At 40.1% G+C, this 22,932-nt stretch overlaps 1 long non-coding RNA gene across 1 annotated transcript in view; it reads right to left on the bottom strand.

Annotated features, from left to right (window-relative positions):
* Nucleotides 1-16,178: 16,178 nt before the first annotated feature.
* The window catches only part of LOC135575406 (uncharacterized), a 65,169-nt gene continuing 58,415 nt past the window's right edge, over nt 16,179-22,932 (bottom strand). Inside the window, exon 3 of the long non-coding RNA XR_010466113.1 lies at nt 16,179-18,500. This is a non-coding gene — a long non-coding RNA (uncharacterized LOC135575406). The remainder of the gene's footprint in view (nt 18,501-22,932) is intronic.

Raw genomic sequence — 22,932 nt, 5'->3', positions numbered from 1 at the left:
ACAAAAATGAGGAAAGAAGACAAAGAACTGAAGCAACAAGTAACCTGTAAAGAAATAGGACCATAGGCTTGAAATGCAGTCTTGAAAGGGACTTCTGGAGGTCTTTAGTCCAAAGTTCTTTGTAGAGCAGGGTCTGCTGTGGAGTCAGAGCACAGGGTGGACCATGGGGTAACCTCCTCCTACGTGCTGCAGAGGCTGCTACAAGGACCCTGAAGCCTTCTCTTTTCCAAGTGAAACCAGAAAAGCTCTCTGCCTGTCTTCCCAGGGGAAGTGCTTCAGCTCCAAATACCTCGGTGACCTCTCCTAAAGTTGCTCTAGTTTATCAGTGTCATTCCTGCACTGGAGGAACCAAAATTGAATGCAATACTCTAGATAATGGGCTAATGAGTCTGATCTGGGGAGGATGAACACCTCCCTCAGTCTACTGGCTATGTTCCTGTTCATATAGCCTGGGGTGCTGCTGCTGCCAGGCACACAGCTGGCTCATGTTCAGATTGCTCTCTACCAACATGCCCAGGTATTTTGCAACAGAGCTGCTCCTCATCCTGCTTTACTTTCGTATGTGCTTGTCTGCCATTCCCAGTATTCCCCTGCGTGGAAGCTGTTACCACCAAAATTGTAGGAATGGCTCTTTAGCATTGCCATTTCCAAGATAACACTGTGCATAAACCTGGTTAGTCCCATATTGTTATTCATTATTCTCTCTTCTGCTGTTTGAAATGATTAAGTTATCCCAGAAGAGTAAGGAAACAATATCCACGGTCCAGATTTATGAGGTGTCTGGGAGCCTAAGTCTCTTTGGTACTCCTGAGACTTCGAATCTTAAAGGCTGTTTCAGAGCCTTGGTTTCTAACCTTATGGTGTCAGTAACAGAAGAAAAACACGATAACACACTTTTCCGCAGTGCTAAGAATGTTCTGCTTAAGTATCTACCTTGCCATTTCCCTGAAGGATATAATGCATGATGAGTTGGTACTGGATAGTCTGCTAGCACTAATGAATGGCCTATAGAAAACATTCAGGACTTTTCCTCAAGGCATAAGAGACTTCCAGTGTTATAACTGAAGGTTTCCAGGCTCCTCACTCCAAGCTTCATTGATTGCCCTTTCATTGACACACCGTTGACCAGTAAGTCTCCTAAAACTCTGGGGTGTCCCGCAACTGCCAAACCCTCCAGCATCATTGTAGTGGCCCTTCATTTCATCAGAAAATGATATGCTTTCTTTCTTTTGGTTGACAACCACCATATTTGGAAATGCACGGTCTTACACAACACTCATGCGAATTGAAGTCTCAGAGCTGACATGGAAGTGATTTAACACAAGACAGAACTGAAAGTGAAGACATGCAGGTAGTACTTTGTGTGTCTCTTGTATTTGCTGATAGTTTTGGGTTCCTAGAACAACGAAGAGAATCAGTGGGGCTGACAGCACTGTATGTGCCTCCAGCCTAATGAAAAGACAGAGAATTTGCTCATATTTGTGAATGAAGGTACAAGGTTTAAATGATACCTAATAGTCAGATACAAGAAAAGAAGATCCATTCCAGAAGGTCCAAACCAGAATACAGAGCAATAGTCTGCACATCTTCGATCCCTTTTAGAAACAGTTATTCACCAACCTAAATGAGACTTATGGTGAGTGAGCAGCTCACACTCTGGCCCCACGTTAAGTAAGTACTTTTCAGATGAAGTGCACAGGCCCTGATTTTGTCTTCAGGATGTGAGAATCAAGGCCTATGCATTTTGCCAGTGATTTTTTTCTAACACATTCTACAGTGCAATGTAGAAGGTGCTTGCCGGTGTTAAAAAGACTGTGCTCAGTGGGGAAAAAGCTCGGCTTTCTGAGCACATTTATCCTTACATCGCTATAAAATTTCCCGTGAGATTGTCAAGTGCTTTATAGACACAAATAGCCCAGCCCTTCAAAGCAGGATTGTCTCTCTCTCTCTCTCACAGAGCCATACAGAGGAAGTATAAAGTTCTACAGAAATCACAGTGATTTAAACTTTTTGGCATTTGGCCCTGTGTCATACCAGCAACCCATTGGAGGAAGATCATGAGGCAGTTTTGTCTCTTTCCAGAAGAAATGCTGTCAGCCCTTCCACCCTTTTGGAAGCATTATGTAGATTCTGCTTTGAGAGACGTCATGTCTTCCTCTGACAACAAGTGCAATAATGTCAAGAGCACTGGAGTACTTTAAAGCCCATTTGAGTCTGCTCTAAGATGGTTTGAAAAATCTTACACTGCTACCAGATTTCCTACACATTAACTTGAAGGCTTTTTTTTTTTCAGACCTTATACATATTTATACTGAACTGGGTACTTTTTCTAACTACTTTTGACATTTTAAAAATATGGACTATGGAAGGTGTTCTCTTTTTCTCTCTTCACATTAAAGAAAAGGTTGAAAATAGGCAAATATGAAGCATCCATGCTTATAGCCATGCTGTTGGAGAGAAGAAGCTGATGTATTGTTCTGTTGCAACCAGACTTCTGAGATTTAATCTAGTCTATAAGATGAAAAGTGGGCCCAAAAGACAAAGCTGAAAATTAAATATGCTCTTTAATCAAAAAAGCTCACTTGAATAGTGTTGCATTTAATTATGAAGAGGCATTACCTTGAGCGTGTTAAAGTACATGCACTGCATCATTCAACTAGAAAATGCTCAAAAAAATTTGTAGCACAAAAAGATAAATACCATAGAAGCACGTGAAAGCACCTTCTGAAGAGCAGAAAAAACAAACACGACACACACACAAAAACCAAACAAAAAACCTCAAATGCAAACCACGGAAAAAATCACACAGAAAAACCTGCAAACACAACAACAACAAAACAACAACCCCCCCCCCCCCCCACTCAAATCCAAAGAACTGAACAGCTGAAAGTACTTCTGAAACTGCGTTATTTTCTGCCATTACATAGATTAATTCTCCTGAATAGATGTTTACACAGTTAGCTGGGCAAAAAAAATATTTCTGCTTTTCCTTTTTAATTTAAAAGATTTGCTACTGGATTCAGATGTGCTTCAATCTGTGCCGGAGCACTTACGATAAAGCAAGCAACAAAGCCACCTCAAGCAGCTCAATGAAATGAACTCCCAGTTTCACAAAAGAATAGTAAATTTCCCTTTCCCACTTTTGATGACAAGAGGTCCCCACATATGGGGTATATGCTGCAGCCCATCAGAGCTGTTTCCATTTCCAGCTTCAGCAGGACTAGAATGAAAACTGACTGGGCACTGTCTCTTTTTGGTGGACAGCATCAGCCTCAGTGAATACAAGTCCAAATTGCTGGTGAACATGCTGCTACGGGTTGCTGCACGTCTGTCTGAATCCTGAGCAGAACGAGATAAAATACTGGTAATATTTCATCCATTTTCAATGTGATGAAGACATCTGCTTCTGTATGCTTTGTATTTATCTGCTGATGTCTTGCCAGACCTTCCTGACTTGCTTACAAACCCTCTTTATTCCTGAGCCTCTCCTTGGACAATTTGTGTTCAACTAGTTGGTCCTGCCCCCGTGACTCCATCTTAAGCTCACAAATGGATGTCTAGAAGTTAAAACAATGGCATTCTTGGTAGGAATCAACTCTAGTTATAAGCCTGTGGTCAAAACAGCTTTCTTTTGGGAAATAATGTTTCAATGAAAAACAGGGGCAGGGTTTGTGCCCCACGAGATGCTACTGATTTTGATGAAATTACGTCCCTCCAGAAAACTTCAGAAAGTAAAATATGATCTACGTTGAAAATGTCAAAATAAGGTTTTTATATCAAAATATTGTTATGCCTTTTCATTTATATTAGTTCGAATATTTCTATATTATTTTGAGGTCCATCATAAATATTACTTGATAGGCTTTGTTAAGAATGTGTCAAGTTACCCTGTGAAATGCAGCCAGACAGAACATGTCATTTACATATTTTTTAACCTTTTAAAATAAATATTAAGTACAGTTGCTACTGAGTAGAGATTGAACTGGAAAGGGAACACTAAGTCTTTCAGAGTGTTTCTCATTTAATCAAGAAGACAGAGCAGCACAGAAAGTATTTCCAGGGGATAGCTGTTTTCAATAGCCCAGTGTTAACTTGGAATATTTTTTTAATATACATAAAATTATATTATTTTATAAAAATAATGAAATTGTAGACGATTTTTCACTCAGCAAAATATTTCAGGATTTCAGCTATTCCTCCTCATTCAGAAAGAAAACAAGTCTTCAAGTACTCATGTTTCCAATGAACCCAAAATTCTGATGAACTCTAATAACCATCTGTTTCCTTCATCTCAGATTGGTTATGTGCATATCTGACGTGTGAAAAGTTCCTCAGTCGTCTTTGCAAATAGGATCTGGAGATTTTAGGTAGGCAAGATTGCATTTACATACAGAGCAGACAAGCTTTTAAGGGGTGTATCGTAAGACACTTCATTTTCATGCAAAACAGACAAGCTGTGAGGCAAGACCTCAATTATACACAGAACAGAGGGCAGGAAAGGCAGGGCTGGAATCAGAGATAACCTGTTAAATTCCGAACAAGATAAATTAAGGACATTCTGGACTTCTATATGTGTGCACTTACATGTATGTATATAGAGTATCTATACAAAGGGGAGCTATGAAACTATATATATGGAGAGTTTTTCTTTTTGTGTGGTTTATCCTAGTTCTAAACATAAAGTATCTGAATAAATCTTAAAAAATATAGATAACTATTGCAAAAATATGAACCTGTATTTAGAAAGACAAAAATATAACTCATGCTTCTGAGCTTTAGTATTACTCCAAGAAGGTCAAAGTATTGGTGGTGTTTGAAAGCAAATCAATGCCTCTCATTTAAAGTCTGCATTTCTATTGTATTTTTAAGTGTGTCAGAAGACGTGATGTTTCCAGGGAATTTGTCTGGCCACCTTTTGTTGAATACAACTGATTAAATCTAAGGATTTTGAGAATAGCATTTTCAGAAGAGTTTTTTGCAGAGCTCACAATATCTACTGCTTAAGATTTCAGTCTTTAACCTATTGAGTGCAGGAAAAAAAAAAAGTGCAATACACTGCTTGAAGGCAGGTAAATACAAACACTTCCCCCTTAATGGAATTTTCCAGCTCTGTGGGATCCTGGCTGAAGATTTTGGAATAATTTTGCAGTTATGTATAGGTAATAACTGGGGACAGTATGACACAGCATCCTAAGGTAGAGGGGAAGGGAAGGTATGCAGAATGCATTAAACTTAATTACATACTTTATTCAACTGCTATTTTTTTTCAGTAGAAAGAGAACAGTTATCAGAAAACGCCAAGTTGTTGAACTCAAAAGCTTTCATGAGAATGTTCTCGTTTTAAACACTTAGTATGTAAAGTTTTCTCTGTTCCAGGGTGGGTTTCTCAGAAGCACACTGAAGGAATTTGTTCCTTCCCAAGAAAAGTGGTCTGGGTATTAGCACAGCATATGCGACATAAGGTTCAACTATCTGTTCCAAACCATTTAAAAAAAATAATTCTAAAGTAGCCAGAAGTCTGGCACTTAAACTCTTTCTGTGGTGAAGAGATTCATACACCTGTATTAATATGGTAGAGGCAGCATTTCTTCTCAAGATCTGAGATTTATTTCAGAAGTTAGCTAAGATTCAGTGAAATTCTGATCAAGATATGTACCTACCAAGCACAAGCAAATACAGAAAACACATAGCTTTGAAATTTTTCCAAAAAACAAGTAAAAATATTTTTTCTTCCCTTCTTTTCCCTTGTATGACAAACAAAAGCCATTAATAATGACAAATGAAATGTAAAAACTTCTGTGAATTGCCTAGGGCTGGAAAACGGGTCAGTAATTCAACTTCTATAAGAACGCAATGTTTATGGTTCCCAGCTGCCTCTTTGCCTCCCTAGATTGTGTTATTTGTTTCACTTGTATGCTGAAAATGCCCTAAAGTATAAAGAGGAAGTTTTAAGAACCACATGTGATTACATAATGACAAAAATGGGATTGTTTGGAATAATTTTGAAATTACTAACCAAGCTATAGATAAAAATTATCTCCTAATTTTGTTGATAGAGTATGATAGTTCAGAAACATACCTTCAGCAGTCAAACCACTGCATCTTGAAAAGGGAAAATTTGATGTTTTTGCAAAGCTAAAATTAGGCAGTTTAAAGCAAAGAAAAAGGCAATCTAATTTATACTTTATTTACACACAAAATTGCCAAGATGTTACATGCATTAATATTTTTTTTTTTTGCATATTTAGAAAAACATTCTAGCAATTTTACTTGGAAATCTAGTTCAAACAATGAAGTATGATACTAATACCTGGTATCTATACACTTTTCAGCACAGTTGCTCTCATTTTTAAGAAAGTATCACAGCTTAAATTCAACAGGAAAATAAAAGCCCAACTCATTAAAATACACTTGCACGTTTCAAGACGCTTACATCAAAGTCAGGCCCATATTTAAGACCCTCTTTGGATAAGACTTTTTCTATCTATGGTTCAAGATGTAGATTTCTAGAAGCAGAAAGAGAAGTCTAGCAAGAGAAGCCCAGAAAAGTGAAAGTGATAAATAACCAAACTTCTGCAGGTCTGACTTTGACTTGTTTTTACCTCTAATTATACTCATGAGAAAATTACTCCTGCTTTTCCTCTGAAGTCAGTGACAACTACCTTGTTTTAATTATCTATTACAGCAAAAATGACAAAACCACAAACCAAAACCAAACAGGAGAGCATTTATTAAAAATCACAAATTATTTTAAACTGAGTTATTAAAACGTTAGCCACAGGACTGTGCATACAAAAGAGAGGGGAAGACCTTCTGCATGGAATATTAATAAGTCTTATTACAGAGATGCAATTAGAACCAATAAGCGTGTAAGGACAGGAAAATGAATGGTGGAAGAAGACAGAGATAATAATTTGAAAAAGAGTCCTGGCTAAACTACGTAAACTAAAGCATCAGTAGTCAGAAACTTCTGATAGGAGGATGCAATCAGTGAGGGACAAAGATTAAAATCTCAGCTTTACATTGTTTGAAGCAAGCACTATTCACCTGCTATGAAAATGAGTTGTGGTATACAGGTTAAGGCAAAAGGCTCTCCTGGTTTTGTGTGTGTTGAAAAGGACTGTAATTGGGTTTTTCATTAGCCACAAGTAACTAGAAATATTACAGGAAACTGCTCTCCTAACGGAGTTGCAGATCTGCAAAAAGAATGTCATTACATCTTCCTTCCGCTCCTCTATTCATCTGCTATGCACCTCGAGCATCATTTGGCTCCCTAAATGAACCTGCTGCCTCTTTTTTCTTTGTTCATGTCTTGATTTCCCTTTGCAGCAATTCTTTCATTCCATAGACCAAACCAGATATCTTTCTAAGATCCTACCAACACAACTTGACTCCATATTTCCATGTCTCAGTGCAGGATATCCAGTATCATGGCAAGATACGGAAGAAATGTATGGAAAGCTCTTCCTGAACTGCAGGGACACGAGGGTGGCTGGATTTTGGCTGCACCACTGCAGTGCTTTGCCAGCATTCCAGTTACTGACATCCACAGTAAAGTGTCTCACCCTGAAGTTATCCATTCCTGTGTAACTTTTTTTTCTAGATGTATGTTTGACATTTGCTCAGCTTCTTTGTCTCGGGTGTTACTAGGAATCAAATAACACCTGCCATACAGAGTGTATTAAGTCCATTTGCTATACTAGCCTTGATATCTATGTCCCATTAGCCTTGCCTGATGTGTGTGTGTTTGCAAACTTGCTATAAACCCAAGTGGATTAGAACTAACAATTTATGTATGATGATACATTATGACACCAATAAAATAAAGCTTAAGGACTAAAGATGCTAAAAACCTAATACTCCAACCCTTTCTCCCCCAGAGCTGACCTTTTCCTCACCTTCTGAGCATTCATCTCTCACTTGCCTCATTTTTGTGCAGATTTCTTCCATGATTTACTATCTTTGACAGAAGAATACATGTAGAGTTTATTATTGATGTGTTTTGGAAATGCAGATCAGCATGCCCACAGCAGAAGTAGTTTGTTTACCACTTAATGGCAAAATGGTTGAATTCTAAAAAGGGCACTGATGTTATTATTTAAAGATAAGAAGAAAGTAGGCAGTGAAGAGAAAAATTTATTAGAAATTCAGCACTTTTTACAAGGTAGTAATAACCTGCTGCCATGGTAGAGAAACAGAAGTAATTAATGCTTTTAAATTCCAGTTAGAAACAGCATCCATTTCTTTCCTTTCCTGCCACTGCTTAACACCAAAACCCACCATGTGAGCAAGGAAAACGGTAAGCCCTGGGACAGTTTCCCAGGAAAGGTGATGCAATTGCTGTGACAAAATTCTAGAGAGGCAAAACAACTGCTGGTAAATGTTAGCCAAATGCCAACGTTTCCTCAATCCTCATCAGCTAATTTAGTGGTTCTTCAGCTTTGTGTAAAGAAAGGATCTCCTGACTTCTCGGGGGGAGGGTAGACAAAAAAAAATCATGCAGCATATACAGAGATAAGGAAATGTGAGATCTTTCAGGAATTAAATATTTTCAAACACTTTGCCTCCAAGATGTATTAGTTTCTTACTGCAGAAAATACTGTTAGGAACAGTGCCTCTATCTCATAATCCTATAAATAAGGACCATTACTGTTCAGTGAATTTCTCCCTCTGGTGGAGAAAATGATAAGCAAAAGATAATAGTTCTATCCGAAGATAATCTTTCTATAGCCATAAAACTAAGGCCTAGAAAATCTCATTGCTCAGACATGGGTTTCTCTGAATGAGCTGCCCAGTGTGAGGGTGTACGCTTCATAACTCGGGGGCAAATAGCTCCACAGCCTCTGTGCGAGCCAACATTGCAAATATTTGAGTTCCTAATGATCTCCCAAGAATGTAGGTCTCACTTTCCCACCCCAATTGATGACAAAATAATGTCTTTCTTCTCAGGGGAAAAAAAAAAAAAAAAAAAAAGAAAAAAATATTAAAGAGAACAAGACCACAGTTTCTCTTTCTTGAACTTTATTTTCATCTGAACAAAGTGACATTTAACTTGGGTTTTGTGCCAAATCTTCAGTTCTACCACCTTGTGACCATTTAAACTGCAAGAAGTAGCACGGTATGGACTGATGACAACCTGAAGAGAGCAGCACACCATGCCCAGGAGTCCAGTCAGCACTAGGAACCACTTGCTTCTTCAGGACTGTGTTCTTTGACACAGAGCAAGGGTGCCTGCTCTCCCACCCTTCATGGGATGAGTTTCAAAGTTGTCAATTGCTTGGCAGGATACATATCTGCTATTTGGGCCATTTAGCAAACAGCTTATCATCCACTACTTCAAAATGGGGCCATTTTGCAGGAGACATTTGGGAAATAGCACATTTATGCAATCAGAAGGAAATGAGGCTCATTTTGAACACCCCCACAATTCTCAGCACAGCACTCAACAGCATTGTATCAGAGCAACTTGCCATTTCCGAAGCCACTAGGTAGGCATGTAGATTTTCCTAGTGAGGGATGCCAGAGAACGTTACAGCATCACAGCTGCCTTTGGCTAGCTACATTTATTTGTACTCGCCCACAGCTGATGTTTCACAGGAACAAAGGTTTTACTGCACATGCGTAGACTGATCAACCTCACAGCATGTGCTGCTGGCAGAGCAATTGCTTTGCTGGTGATAACTCTCTGCCACCAAGCAAGTTTACAGGACTGTCATTCTGGTTATTGGTGCATCTTACATTATATCCCTATGTGACATGCCCAGCGCACATCCCTATAAACGGCAGGACTTTGGAAGTAATTTATTGACCAACATTATAAAATGGCTTTACATATAAAACCTAACAAAATAAAATTGAAAAAAAAAAGGCTACCAGTTACAAATATTATTTAACATTAACTCGCATCCCCAAAATTTCACCTAGACACAAGTAGAAGAGAAAATACTTGAAGTTTTTAGTCTGGTAAGAAGAGTATCACAGCAATTTTTAGAAGTGATACCAGAAAAGACAGGAAATAAGGATGTTTTCACTGAAGGCAATCTTGCCTTGTAAGACTGTTTTCTAATGTGGGCACCCTTCTAGACATCTATTTCAGGACATCATTCCACCAAGGGCTTCACTTATTTCAGTTCAACCTAAATTTATCTGTCCTACAATAGACACATAAGTTTGCTAAGGTGCCTCAAAAGGGTCTCTTCCATCAACCTAAAGGATAAGCAGGAATAGCTATCAGGAGCAGCTGGAACATTTAATTATTCTTCAAAACCTCCAATGCTGAAGAATCCCAAGTGTCCTTTAACATCATCTAAAGTTTGACTTCCCTTAGTCAGATTTTTTTTCTTAGTATCTCAGTTAAATCTTTTTGGCTTCAGATTAAATTATGTATTTGTGAACATGAAAAAGCACAGATCACTGCCCATGTAAAGACAACCTTTCATGCAGCTGGAGGCTTATCAGACTTTCCCTATCACTTTCGTTTTTTAGAAGAAACAAATTAATTTCTCTCAAGTTTAGATCGTAGCTTGTCTTTCCCCAAACTGTATCATTTTCACAGCCTTTAGCTGTTAATAGCTCTTCTGTAATTATTGCAGTTTAGAAACTGCTCCCCACTGATCACCCCTGATGTATTAACAGAGGGCAGTTATGTACACTCCCAATTAAAATTTCAATAATATTTCAGAAGACCTTCTGTGGACAGCAATATCAGACTGGAAAAGGTTGTGATTTCAGGAATGCTTTCTTTTAATAGTTTATGAATATACAGCCATGCCTAAATACTAACTAGGCTATGGTGTGAATATGGTATGTTACACAGCTAACAAGTTAAGGGATTCTGAGCCTAATAGCAAAACTTTGTGAAACAGAAAAGGTCTGCGAAAGGAACAGATTTGATCTCCTTGTACTGAGATGACAATTTTACCAAGCAACTGATCTATTTTGGAATTTCTGGATTTCTGAAAAGTGTTGGCTTCAAAAAGAAAAAGAAAGAAAAAGAGTTCATTTATCTGATCTAGTTACAGCCAACCTTGAGGCATAAGTGTTCTCTCTCACTTGATGTTGACTTGGTAGGATAGCAAACAAAGCAACCCAAATCCAAGCGGTCCGAATGACCCCAGACAAAAGCAATCAGAAGTCCCGGAGTTACTCTTGTTATCTTTGTCTCATTTTTACTCAGATTGCTCTACTCAGCTCATTCATCAAACACTGCTGAAAGTCCTGAGGACGACTGGCTCTGCAGTCACACCAGAAAGACAAGGACCCTTGTCCTTGCAGAGGTAATTGACTGTAGGGTTTTCTGAACAGCTGTTTATTAGCAAGGAAAACCCAGGAAAAAAGATATTTTTGTGATGGCAATGACTATGGTATAGGATTCACCAGAAAATCGTTGCTTGCTCAGTAAAGGTACACAGATAACACTGTCCACTTTCAGAATCTCCTCAGAGATAATGGGATGGAGTGGGCACAGAGATGTCTAACCCCTTCTTCATCCTTTCCCTGGGCAGAAAGTGGACATACCAGTGACAATTTGGCTATGTCCCTCTTTTCATCTGTGATGCAAATGAACAATGAGTTTCTTTCAATCTCTGTATCCAGGCACTACACTCCCAAGAAGAAAGAATTATCACAAGATACCCAGGGCCCTAATAAAAGCATTGGTAAATTTTTCTGTTCTTTTACAAGTCTTACTTGGTTCCCAAGAGCATGTCCAATTCCAGAATAAACAAACAAGCAAATGAACAACAACAAAAACAGCAGAGAAGTTGGGGAACAGTGCCAGCCATCTTTGGAGCTGAAAACATATGCAAATTCCTTCATAGGTCTGCTATAAAAATCTTTAGGCAAGACATCTTCCCTTGAGCTGCGCTGCCTCAATCTTTGGTTGTACTCTACTGACTTTTCCATGTATTGAGTTCCCCCAAGGACTGAAGTTCTCCAGTGATGAATAGCAGAAAAGAATATGTGAGCACTCCCTGACTGTCTTCAGGTGAAAATGTGCCTTAAGTTGCAGCTAAATGAATTCTTTTAAAAACAGAACGAAAGCTTGATGCTGGCAAAAACTACAGAAAAAGAAAGTTCAACCGATGACTCAGCCCTGCTGAGTGGGGCTGGGAGTGATGGTGCTGGGGGCCATGGTCCAGCACACTAACGCACTGCCAGACGTGCTGGGACTGACCGCATCACTGCTGCTGGAATTGTACCGGAGCAAGCCTTGGGCAAGCGATGAAGAAATTAAGTTGCTAATGAGCAGACTGGCCTGAATCATTCTGGTTCTAACAGACTGTAAATCCAGCCAGCTGAGGCCTCCCAGGTGTACACAGCGATTGCTCGCAGCAGGGGGAAAAGCAGCAAGACAGAGACGCTTGTGGTGCAGAGAGAACACGGCTGCAACAGGTTTTAGGGTGCCCCTTCCATCCTGGAAGGCACTGTGTGATTTAAAGTGCATTGCACCAATTGTGGTTTGGTTTTTTTGTTTTTGTTAAATATTCCAGAGAGTTATTTCAGAATTATCTGTTAATTGTGTAACTACTGTGAAATGGGTGTTTCCAGATGAGACAGTGTCCTACGGCCAATGCAATGAGTCTGTTTATAGTGCAACAGCATTTTCAGGAAATATTAGCTGGGCTGCTGCTGTGAAGTTCAGAATCAGTAAACTGGTTTCTCCCTGTAGTTTGCTGTTGTGCCAAATAGCGGTGCTGAATCCAAATAAAATTATTCTGGCACTACATGTATGAATTGGAAATTAAAGACTTTCAGTCTCAGTAATTTCTTGATCAATTTATGATACTTCTGGCAGAATAAAAACAGGATCTCACAAAGCTGTGATGATTAAGAGTTGGTACAAAGTGAACACAACTTCTTTTTCAAGTGCAACACCCCCAGACTTACCCATGCAACACAAGTTATTGACTATATTGCTAAAAAACATAGCAGGTTACTGACTGTATTGCTAATAAACATTGCTCTATCAGAAACATGAGTACCACTGGAGCTAAATCATACAGCGTGTTGTGCTTAAAGTGTAATTGCATTAATCTGGCTACTCTTCTCACTGCTACTGGACACGCAAACTGACAGGAGTAACAATTATCCAGGGATCGTTGCTTTAGAATTCTGCACAAGTATGGTTTTGTTCAATTCAAACTGAAACATACATTTCTTCTCACTAGAAACAGCAACAAAAGAGGTTTCCCATATTTTCTAATTTTAGAGATTCAGAAAACAAACAGTGGGAACTAAAAACTGGATACCAGCTCTGTCTGAAATCTAGAGGGAGCAGCTCTTCTTCAAGTCAATAGCTCAACACAGGGGATGTTCTCTTAGCCCAGTTAAGTTCCCTGCTGCTTCACAGCTACTTCCCACCTGAACATAATCAGACTCTTCTCTTATTCAGGAACCTTACACATTTTTTTTTTTTCCCCTTAGAAAACTCTGTATTTTTAGAAGAAATATCTTATTTTTAAAATTTTCCCCAAATGAAGATAAGTTGCTAGGGGATAAATACTCGAAGTATTTGTCCTAGGAAAATGGAAATCAAAATAATTTAATATCTTCACAAATCATAAACCCAAGACTGCAGTGGGGCCGTTCACAACTTCATAGCAAACCTCCCACCTATACCTTAGGACTGTGCATTAATTTCAGATTGCTTCTGAACATGAGAATACATTTTGGAAGAGTGAGGCAGGAAGGGCTGGAGGATGGTGCCCACGTTTTGTGCAGGCAAGTGTCAAGTTCAGGTATCATATTCACAAAGCAGCTGAAACAAACTTCTATTTTCCACAAAACCCAACTTAGCTGATTGCAGAGGGTGAATGACCACACCAGGTAGCTTAGCTTTAGCTTGGCTCAATATAAGCACAGAAAGTCCATTGCTTCAAACACATTTTTAAAAGCCATTCTACTAATTTTCTGCCTTTGTTTTCTCCTGCAGCAATCTAGTTTGTTATCCGTGTTCTATGATTGTTTCTCACTATTCCTACTAAAATTTTTGACTCCCAATCACTTATTTTTGGACATTGTTTTAAAAGTAGTAGAATGGCTTTTAAAAAATGTGTTTGAAGCCATTGACTTTCTGGAAGGCTGAGAACAGCATAGCTATTGTACAATGGTGACACAAGGGAGCAGATGGTGGCATTGATGCTGGTTACTGAGAGGGATGAAGCTCTCACTAACCAGGTTCTGTGGAAATGAGTGATTTTACATATAAAAAAAATCTCCACATACAATCTGTTACTCTTCTGCATATTCATTTAATTCTATCCAAAATCCAACTCATTTTCTTGTAGGTTCCTGAAATGTTCTGCTATTATTTAAAACAAAAACAAAACCATACATATATATAATTGTCTTGTGTCTGTCACTCGTATCTGCACACAGCTGGCTGGTGAAAGAAAACAAGCTGAAAGTACAGCACTAATTATTTCAGTAGCAGTGACATAAACAGTGTAGAAGCGCCCAGGGTTCTGACTTAGGAAGGGCATTGGAGTCACCTCTCCCCTAACACACCATCAGAAACTGCTGCTCTGGAACGAGGTGCTGCAGAAGTGACCACGTCCTAATCCCTCAGCTGCCACAAACCCTCTCCAGGGGGCGGCAGGAGCTGGTTCTGCAGCCTGCGGAGCTGTATGTGTGGAGGTGACACACATCTGGCTCTGTCATCTCTCCTAGAGAGACGTAACCTCTGGCCGAGGGAGAGATGGGCTGCTGGAGGAAAGTTCCTATAAGGTGATGGGCTCAACTGCCAGAGACCTAATCCTGCTCTTGGTCTCTTTGTACCTCAGGAAGTGAAATGTCACACATGAGAAGCTATCTGTGAGACAACCAAGGCCAGACAAACAATTTCCTATCGATTTGGTTTCAAGTCATACATTTTCTTCAAGGGGAGAGGAGCATAAGGAAGTTCAATAAAGTCAACTCCTTTTCAAGAAAAGTGATAACACACTCTAATCAAATTTTAGATCAGTTCAAGTTTTTACTGGACTGGCAAGGAAATATTTCAAGCTGCTTAACCTTCTAATTAGGTCAAATTTGAATGGAGGACACTGCTTTGAAAGAAAACTTTTAAAAAGCTACAAGAAAACAAAACTCACAGCTTTTGATGTTGAAGGAAAATAACGTAGCATTTGCAAGTGAAACATCCTAGTGTTCCACTCTCTGACCACCGGACAGCTGGAGGAACTGAGTTATGGCATCTGATGCATGATACAGTCAAGATGCACATGTTTAGAATGTTAAGCTGTGAAAGAAATTCATTCAGATCCTGATAACCTCGTGACAAGAAACAACTGCAAATACACAAGACCAAACATTGAAGTTAAGTATATAAATATTATAAAGATTTTGTGACACTAAGCAGTGGACCCACAAGGCATCCTGAATAGCCAGGGTTTTCATCAGAGACCACAGATGTAGTTTCAACACCAGTAATGAGAAGAAACAGTAGGTTAAGGAGTACTAAGATATTAAGAAATTATTTTTGATGTGTGAGTCAACAAGGCATAGAGTTTTAACCATAGATGATCCTCATGGGCTGACTCCGGGCTTCATCTCCGAGGGGAAGAATAAGAAAGCACATAATTGCTGGGCCCGGCAGGGAAGCAAAGGAAGAAGAACTGTAGCAGCAGCAGAGCTATAGGGGTCCCAAATGTATGAGCTACTGTGCAGATACTTTCTCTGGGGGGAGCCTTCACAATCCTAGAGCATAAATAGCAACAGCTGGTTTAATCCTTATCCTGCTCTGGGTGAGGGGGATGTCTTTCTTATTCCTTGGAGAAATGTTGAAAAGTGTATATATACCATTTTTTTCAGCAGCAGTTTCCAGTTTTAACAGGCCATCGGGAAAAAACCAAAACCACAACACAACCAAAACAACACAACTCTGTTTAGGCTTTTATAAAAACACATATTTTACAAAACCCTCCAGATTTTTTGTAATATTTTGAAGTGAAAAAAACTAATTATATAGAATAAAAAAGCCAACACTAATCACTATCAGTACTACCCATCATTAACCAGTGAAGTTCCAAAATGGAAACCTATGCATAGCTAGTGAGAAGATACCACAGTAGTCTGAATTAAAATTAAAATAATATTAAATTTTAATAATTAATAATGCTGGGCTTGAGTGTGCTGAGTATCAGACAGATGTACAGCCCAGGATAGCTGGATCCTGACTTTATAACTGAGACCTTCAGAGATCAAACACAACAGTTCTCTGCTATCTTCCCTAAAAGGCAATGCTATATTTGGCACTGATAGCTGCCAGGGCTTAATTGTTACTTTGCCCACATTATTTTAATATGGACCAAAGGCTGTGAAAATAATTCACGTTACTTCATCCACACTGCAGTTGTGTGCTTACAGTTTCCTCTCCAAATGTCTGTTTTGAGAAACCAATTTTAAAACGCCGTGTCTTGCTGCTGTCTGCAAATGCTTTCGCTTGGCCAGTTCCCCCTGGTGCTATTGGCCTGATGTCTTGCTGAACAGGACAGTGATTGTCCCACATAGCCTGTCCAGCACAAACAACCCCAGCAGGGTAAAAACCCACAGAAGTGCTCAGTTGCATGCAAGTTTCTGAAAGGAGCGGCTGGCAGTGGGATTTTGAGAAGACAGGCATAACGTAGGTTCCACCTGGTGGCCAGGAGATCACCTGTGATAGCCACAGGTTCTGAAGCGTCCACCTCGATGGTCACAAGGACTTGCACAAGCATCCAAAGACCACAGGTCACGCTCTGGTCATGAGGATCTGAGCGGCACCCAGGAGGCAAGGGGAGGCAGCCAGGTGTGCCCTGCAGACCATCTTGGGTTAGCCAAAAGCCAGACATTGCCAACACGTGAGTGGGCACCTTGCTGCAGCCAGCAGCAGGGTTGCAGTTTCTCCAGCCAGTGCAACAGTGTTCAGCTCCAGGAAAGAGACAGCTGAGGGTTATTTGTACCTTGTCTTTTTGGGCTAGGGGAGGGAATCCATCTCTGCATAGTCCCCTCTGCCACTGGTACATGGCTGACAAGCCCAGGGATCACTCTCTGCAGAGCACCCAGCACCCCACTACAGTGATGCTCAGTGGCTGGAACAGAGACATGCGCTGACTCTGGAGCGTGTTTGTAACTTCTGCTGCCAGAACGGGTATGCAGCTGCTCTGATCTCTGACAAGTCACAGCATATTCTTGGGCCAAACAGTAGCTACTCTCAGAATGAAGCAGCACATCTTCCAGATGCAGCAGTGACTTCTCTGCTGGATACTTGCCTATCAAATCATTCCCAACAAGACAATCAGCCACAGTGAGGGACTGTGTGACGTTTATAAACTGCGAAAGTGCTCAATCTTGTTAATACATTTGCAGTTCCCCCCAGAAGTAGAACCCCAGCAAATTATTGCCATGGGAAGATTCACCCTCAGGCAACTCCCGGCAGGATCCTTCTGCAAGAGCTTCCTGTCAAACAGCCAGCAGATGTCATTGTAGGATAAATTGTTTTAAAACTTGCAATTCAAAGAGCACAAAACAAACTCAAATTCCTATTTTGCTTGTTCTCCAGTAATCCCATGCAGGGCATCATTGGGGCCATATGTCTTGTTTTCCTTCACTCATGATGAGAGGAACTAGAGAATTTATATTGAAGTTATGGGCTGGATTTCACAGTAAGAGGAGTTCAGATCAACTAGCCACACACTGTACTTAGTTCAAACTGTGCTGCTTCTTTGCAAGTGTAACTTTTTTAAATTTACTTTTTTCCATCTCTATCAGTTGATCTATTAAACGTTACCCAGGTTTACAGACTTTTTGTTTCTTATCTTGGTACTTCCAGTGCTACTGTGACTCTCAGAAAAACATACACTGGTGAAAATCAACAAATGATGTGCAACATCAGTCACTTATTCAGTAACAAAATCTTGGCCAAAGACTCATTTCTGCAAGAGAATGCTGATTTTCTTCTTCCCACTCATTTTAAGAACTATCAGTGATACAGCCCTTTTGCCATTGTCAGAGCCATTGCTTTGTGCTGGAAGTAACCACAAAATTTGCCTACTGTCAATTACCTCTTCAAGATTATCTAAACAGGCATACCAAAACCAATCATTGCACAGCATTTCAGAGGTAGGAATGAATCTTTATTCATAAGATCTGTATGACAAAGTCTTTTCTGCAAAGGGACTATTGCCTCAAAATATGAAACGGGTTGCTGAAATTGCCGAAGTTGTTCATTTTTACATATTACATGCTAGCCACATGGCAATGTCTCATCCTTTCCCCATGCATGAGAGGTGAAATGCTTGTCTGTGAGCACCACTGATCTTGAAGCCCATAAAGAAAGAGACGCAGCTCTTACCCACCTCCAGGGCTGCTCCTGCAACAATATGGGAACAAAGTTCCATGGGCAGAGAAGGCTTGGCAGCCCTTGGAGACTTGTGTGAGTCATGGTGGCCTTCGGTGCTGTCTTGCAAACCGCAGTTCTGTCGGTGTTCCCCACAGTGTTGCCTGCAAAACTTACTTCCTCCAGCCTGGAATTTGGGAGGGAAACCCCAAAAGGGGACATTATATTCATTCTATACAGAGCCTACGTCAAGAAAATTCCTCATTCATCCCAGCAGAGCTTACAGTGACCCCTTCCATCTATTTAATTGGCATAACATGACCAGAGCATACAAACAGGGTCTGGTTGTAATTCCTGCTCCATCTCTGAGAAGGTGTCCTTCCCAAACAGCTAATGATCCGTCACAAATAGCACCAGCTATTTATTGTGACCCTCCAACCATGTCCCACCGAATAAGAGATGAGTGACACATGCTGGTTCATCCCTCATGTCCATCTCATGGTCCACTGACACCAAGCAGCCCTGAGTGGCTGACAGACCCCAGTCTGTGCACCTGAGCTCATGCTCCTTTCTGCTGACCCCAACTAGATGGACAGTTGAACTGAGCTAAAGTCAGCTTTGGGGCACCACTGTTCACATCTCAGAGCTCATCTGCCAAGACCTGTACCACTGCACTCTGTTTCTTGGCTATGGTTTCCCCAGTAACACAGAAACCTGTTTTACTGAATGAAGTGAATGAGCACATGTAATTACAAAATACAAATGGGGAGATACTCTGCTTTCTAAGAGCCTTCTTTATTGACTTTGCTGATGATATTCCTGCTACAAATGGCAGTTGGAATTAGTGACCACTAGAGGTCCTTTCTAGCCAACATTTCTCTGGTACTGTTTTTCTATAATATTTATTCCCCTCTTTGTTTAAATGAAAGAACTGGGAAGCTAGAAATATTGCTTTTTGGCAGAGGATGAGAATTTTAGTGTTCAGGATTTTATGCATGGCATTTTGGATCCTTTTTCAGGTTGAAACCTGTTAACAAGCAAAGTATCAGAGATAACAATTGTCAATATTCATATCCAGTTATGTAAATTAATAGGAAAGTGCTACTGAAGACATGTCTAGGTATCATGTCCAACAGTTTACGTGTCAGTGGACGGGAGAAGAGGGAAGAGGAATTTATAATTATACTGTAGCCACATGAAGAGAATGAAGGAACAGTAAACAATTTCATTCCTTATTGAAAAAAAAAATTGACATTGGTCTTTGATCTATTCTTGTGATTGAGTTTGGGCCTTAGATCAGGTGCTACGTGTCCAGCAGGAGTTCTGTTAGGTGTCACTCACACAGGTATCACTGAGGCCATGTGTGACAGTCTTTCCTGTTTGGTTTTGCCCCGCAAGACATAAACCCAGCACACATTTTTTCTCAAGCCAATCTGGTCTTTCACAATACATAAAAATGCATTTGTTTTGAATGTTACAGGACACATCATTTTCTCTCCCAGAAGGTCTCCCACAAACCTTGAGACAAGCCTGTGGTTCTCTATGAATCACATTCTCACTTAGAATATACAGAATTCAAGAAAGCATTGCTGATATAAGCAAAGCATCTGTCTTTTGATCTCCAAATCTAGACCTAATAGCGAGACATTGTACATGTGTTGATGTGTGTTGGTTCCTTTTATCAGGAGGCAATATGTTAGATACAAATCCTTCTTGCAGACAGTTCCCTTGCAGCTCATCACATCTACCAGGGATCTCAGATGAGGGAATGGCACCTCTTCTGAAATTTCACAGATGGTAACACACTACAACGTTCATGGAATAAAGATGTGTCCTCTCTATTTGAGCTGCCTTGGATCTAGCCTGATATTATGACATTCATATTTGCATGCCTAAGGTGGAACCAGCTTAGAAATAAACATTGAGATAAATGAACACAGCTAAAATATAATTACATACACAGTCAAAGAAAATTAGGGTTGCAAAATTAAACACTGAGAAGTTAGGAAAGATGGCTCTAAATCAGCTCTTTCGGATCACACTGATATGCATTATCCTTAATTGCGCAGTCATATACTGTTTCTTCCACTGTCTCATCAGCTCACACAATGGATGATGTTCACTTAGTAAGTGGCTGTTCCGTATTTTGGTTTCTCTCTTCTTTTTGGTATGTTGCCCTGTGTATTGTTTATTCCAATGCATTACTGATTTGTTCCAATATGAGGATTTTTTGCCTGAGATCACACAGGGAAAGGACACCTAGAAATCAAACAACACTCTCCTTCTTCTCTGCCTTCCCTGTAAAAGTAAATAACCTAACAACTCTACTTCCCTGCTGTGAGACTGGGCTCTCTGATGTCTCCCAAAATTGTTTCATTATTTTTCTTACCTGCATATATCTCTATCTATACCTTGTCTCTTCATTCAGATTGTAAAATGTCTTGGGATAAAACACCCTTGTGCTTTGAGCTTGCCAAAACCAAGCATTTCTTCAGCAACATTTGATGCTTATAGTTTTCTCTGCTAATGAGTATTTTTTCTTCCTTCTTCCAGGACATTCTTGAGGATTTCCAGTCAGCTCAGAGGACCACAGAGTTGTCAGCACAATATTACACTGGCAGATGATTTAGAAAACCCCAAGGTCAATTAGTTTTAATGGAATCATGCTAAGGTGCAGCAGGCATGGGGAGCCCATATAATTCCAGCATCAAACAGAATTTCTCAAAGGACATGATCACAGAGCTCAGAATCCACAACCTTATAGACTGGAACTGTTTCCATGTTTGTCTCCAATTCTTTCAGTCATTATGTTTATCTAAATGGATTGCCCAAACTGGAAACAAAATCAAAAACTGAACACCCCAGCCCCCCCAAAACAACCACCACAACAAAAATCCCTCTCCTCCTGTGAACATGGAAGTTCGGGGAACAGAGATAATAAGCAGCCAAGACTATCCTGTAGCTCCCGTCTGTAGGGACACATTCGCAAAAAGTTGCTGTCACAAATTAATTGCCTGTGCTGACTCATTCACAGAATCATGCAGGCCACAGACTGTAATTATCATGTCATAATTATCACTTCAATAGCACAAAGAGTGCACTCTTATCTGATATGATAAAATAGTTCAATTAATTTTCAACAGAGGGAAACACCAGTACATCCTTACAGCCTGGCCACAGAGACAAAGCAAGCTGTCAGAATTAGATTATTGATTTTGTGTTCTCTTCTGGCTTTATTAATTGTCGTTCGTGCATTACATTCACCATTTTTCATGCACATAGGAGATTTTAATTTGGTATAATGAAGAAAAAAAGAGTAAGATTAGTTATAAATTCAGGAGAGACAGAGATAAAGGAAAGAGAGGTAAACTCTAGACAGTATTTGCAGTGGATGTACTGATGATTTCAGCAGGCAGGAATCTGTTCCCACCGGGAGCAAAAGGTGACAAGGTAAAAAGAGAAGAGGAATTGCTTATGATGGTCAGAGGTAGGGCTTCTGTTTCTCTTTACAAATCAAAACAGATTGCTGCAAAATTAAAGCATATACCTGAAGCAAGGGAATTCTACAACGGAATAGAGCAAAAGCACCCTTTACTGATGATAATTCCAATTTTTCCAGCTCAACAGATTCTATAAGCAGTTCCTCTGGGCTTGGTCCTGCTGGGTGATCCAGGGGCAAATGCTGTGTAGCATATCAGAGTGATTCTTTGCAATGTTACCTGATCAGTCAATGAGTTCTGTGCTTTTAAACAAAACAGTGAGCCTGGGAATCTCATAGGAAACCTACCTACAATGCTGTGTAAACTAAATCTTTCAGCATCAGAAAACTTTTCAATGAGTGCATTGTGTTACCATGGTTGCAAGACATTTCAGTATTCCAGAACTATCATCAGCACTGCTCAAAAAATAATAGAAAAGTCTGAAATAAATAGTTGAGAGAAACTGGGGTTAAAGAGTTAAGACTAGGGTTAAATTTTGGGTCAGTGATTCTCCTGTTTCGTAATAAAAAAGGCAGAAAAAGCCTTGTAAGAGGGAAGCTGTATTTAAGAACCACAACTACCAGAAGATCCCAGGATATATCTGCAGTGCAGAGCCTGCTGGCTCCAGGAGGGGAAAACCGTGCAGCTGCTCATGCCTGGGAAGCTCCAGGACTTTGGACAGCATGGAAGGTGACAACCTGTGGGAAGGTGGTGCTAGAGGACTTGTATCTCCCCAGTCTCAATTGCTGTAACTGGGGTTTCATAGCAGCGTGCATCCACCCTGTGGGGTAGCCTGTGTTACTGCAAGAGCAAGCTATGGGTGCAGTCCTCTGCTAAGCTGGAAGGGTAGACATCAAGGGTGGACTTTCAACTGAGCATAGCCAAATTATATACGGAACAAGGGCAAATCAGTTTTGGTCACAAAATCAGAAGTTGTACCCCAAGTCTGAAGTATCTTTTCTTAGGTATCTCAGAATATAAACCAATAACATCCAAATGCCTGTGGTAACCTCTGCTAATGAGGGTTTCAGCAGGTCTTGGTACAATGAAATCCAGGAACTCCAGCATTTCTTTCAGAACATAATGAGCTTCGCAGTGGCTTGTCTTCCCTCAGCACCCTCACTCTCCACCCCAGTGCCT

This window comes from Columba livia, chromosome 14, assembly GCF_036013475.1.
Source record: "Columba livia isolate bColLiv1 breed racing homer chromosome 14, bColLiv1.pat.W.v2, whole genome shotgun sequence".
Classification (NCBI taxonomy): domain Eukaryota; kingdom Metazoa; phylum Chordata; class Aves; order Columbiformes; family Columbidae; genus Columba; species Columba livia.
Note: the sequence above shows the minus strand (reverse complement) of the source record. Positions and strands in the feature narration are given on the sequence as shown.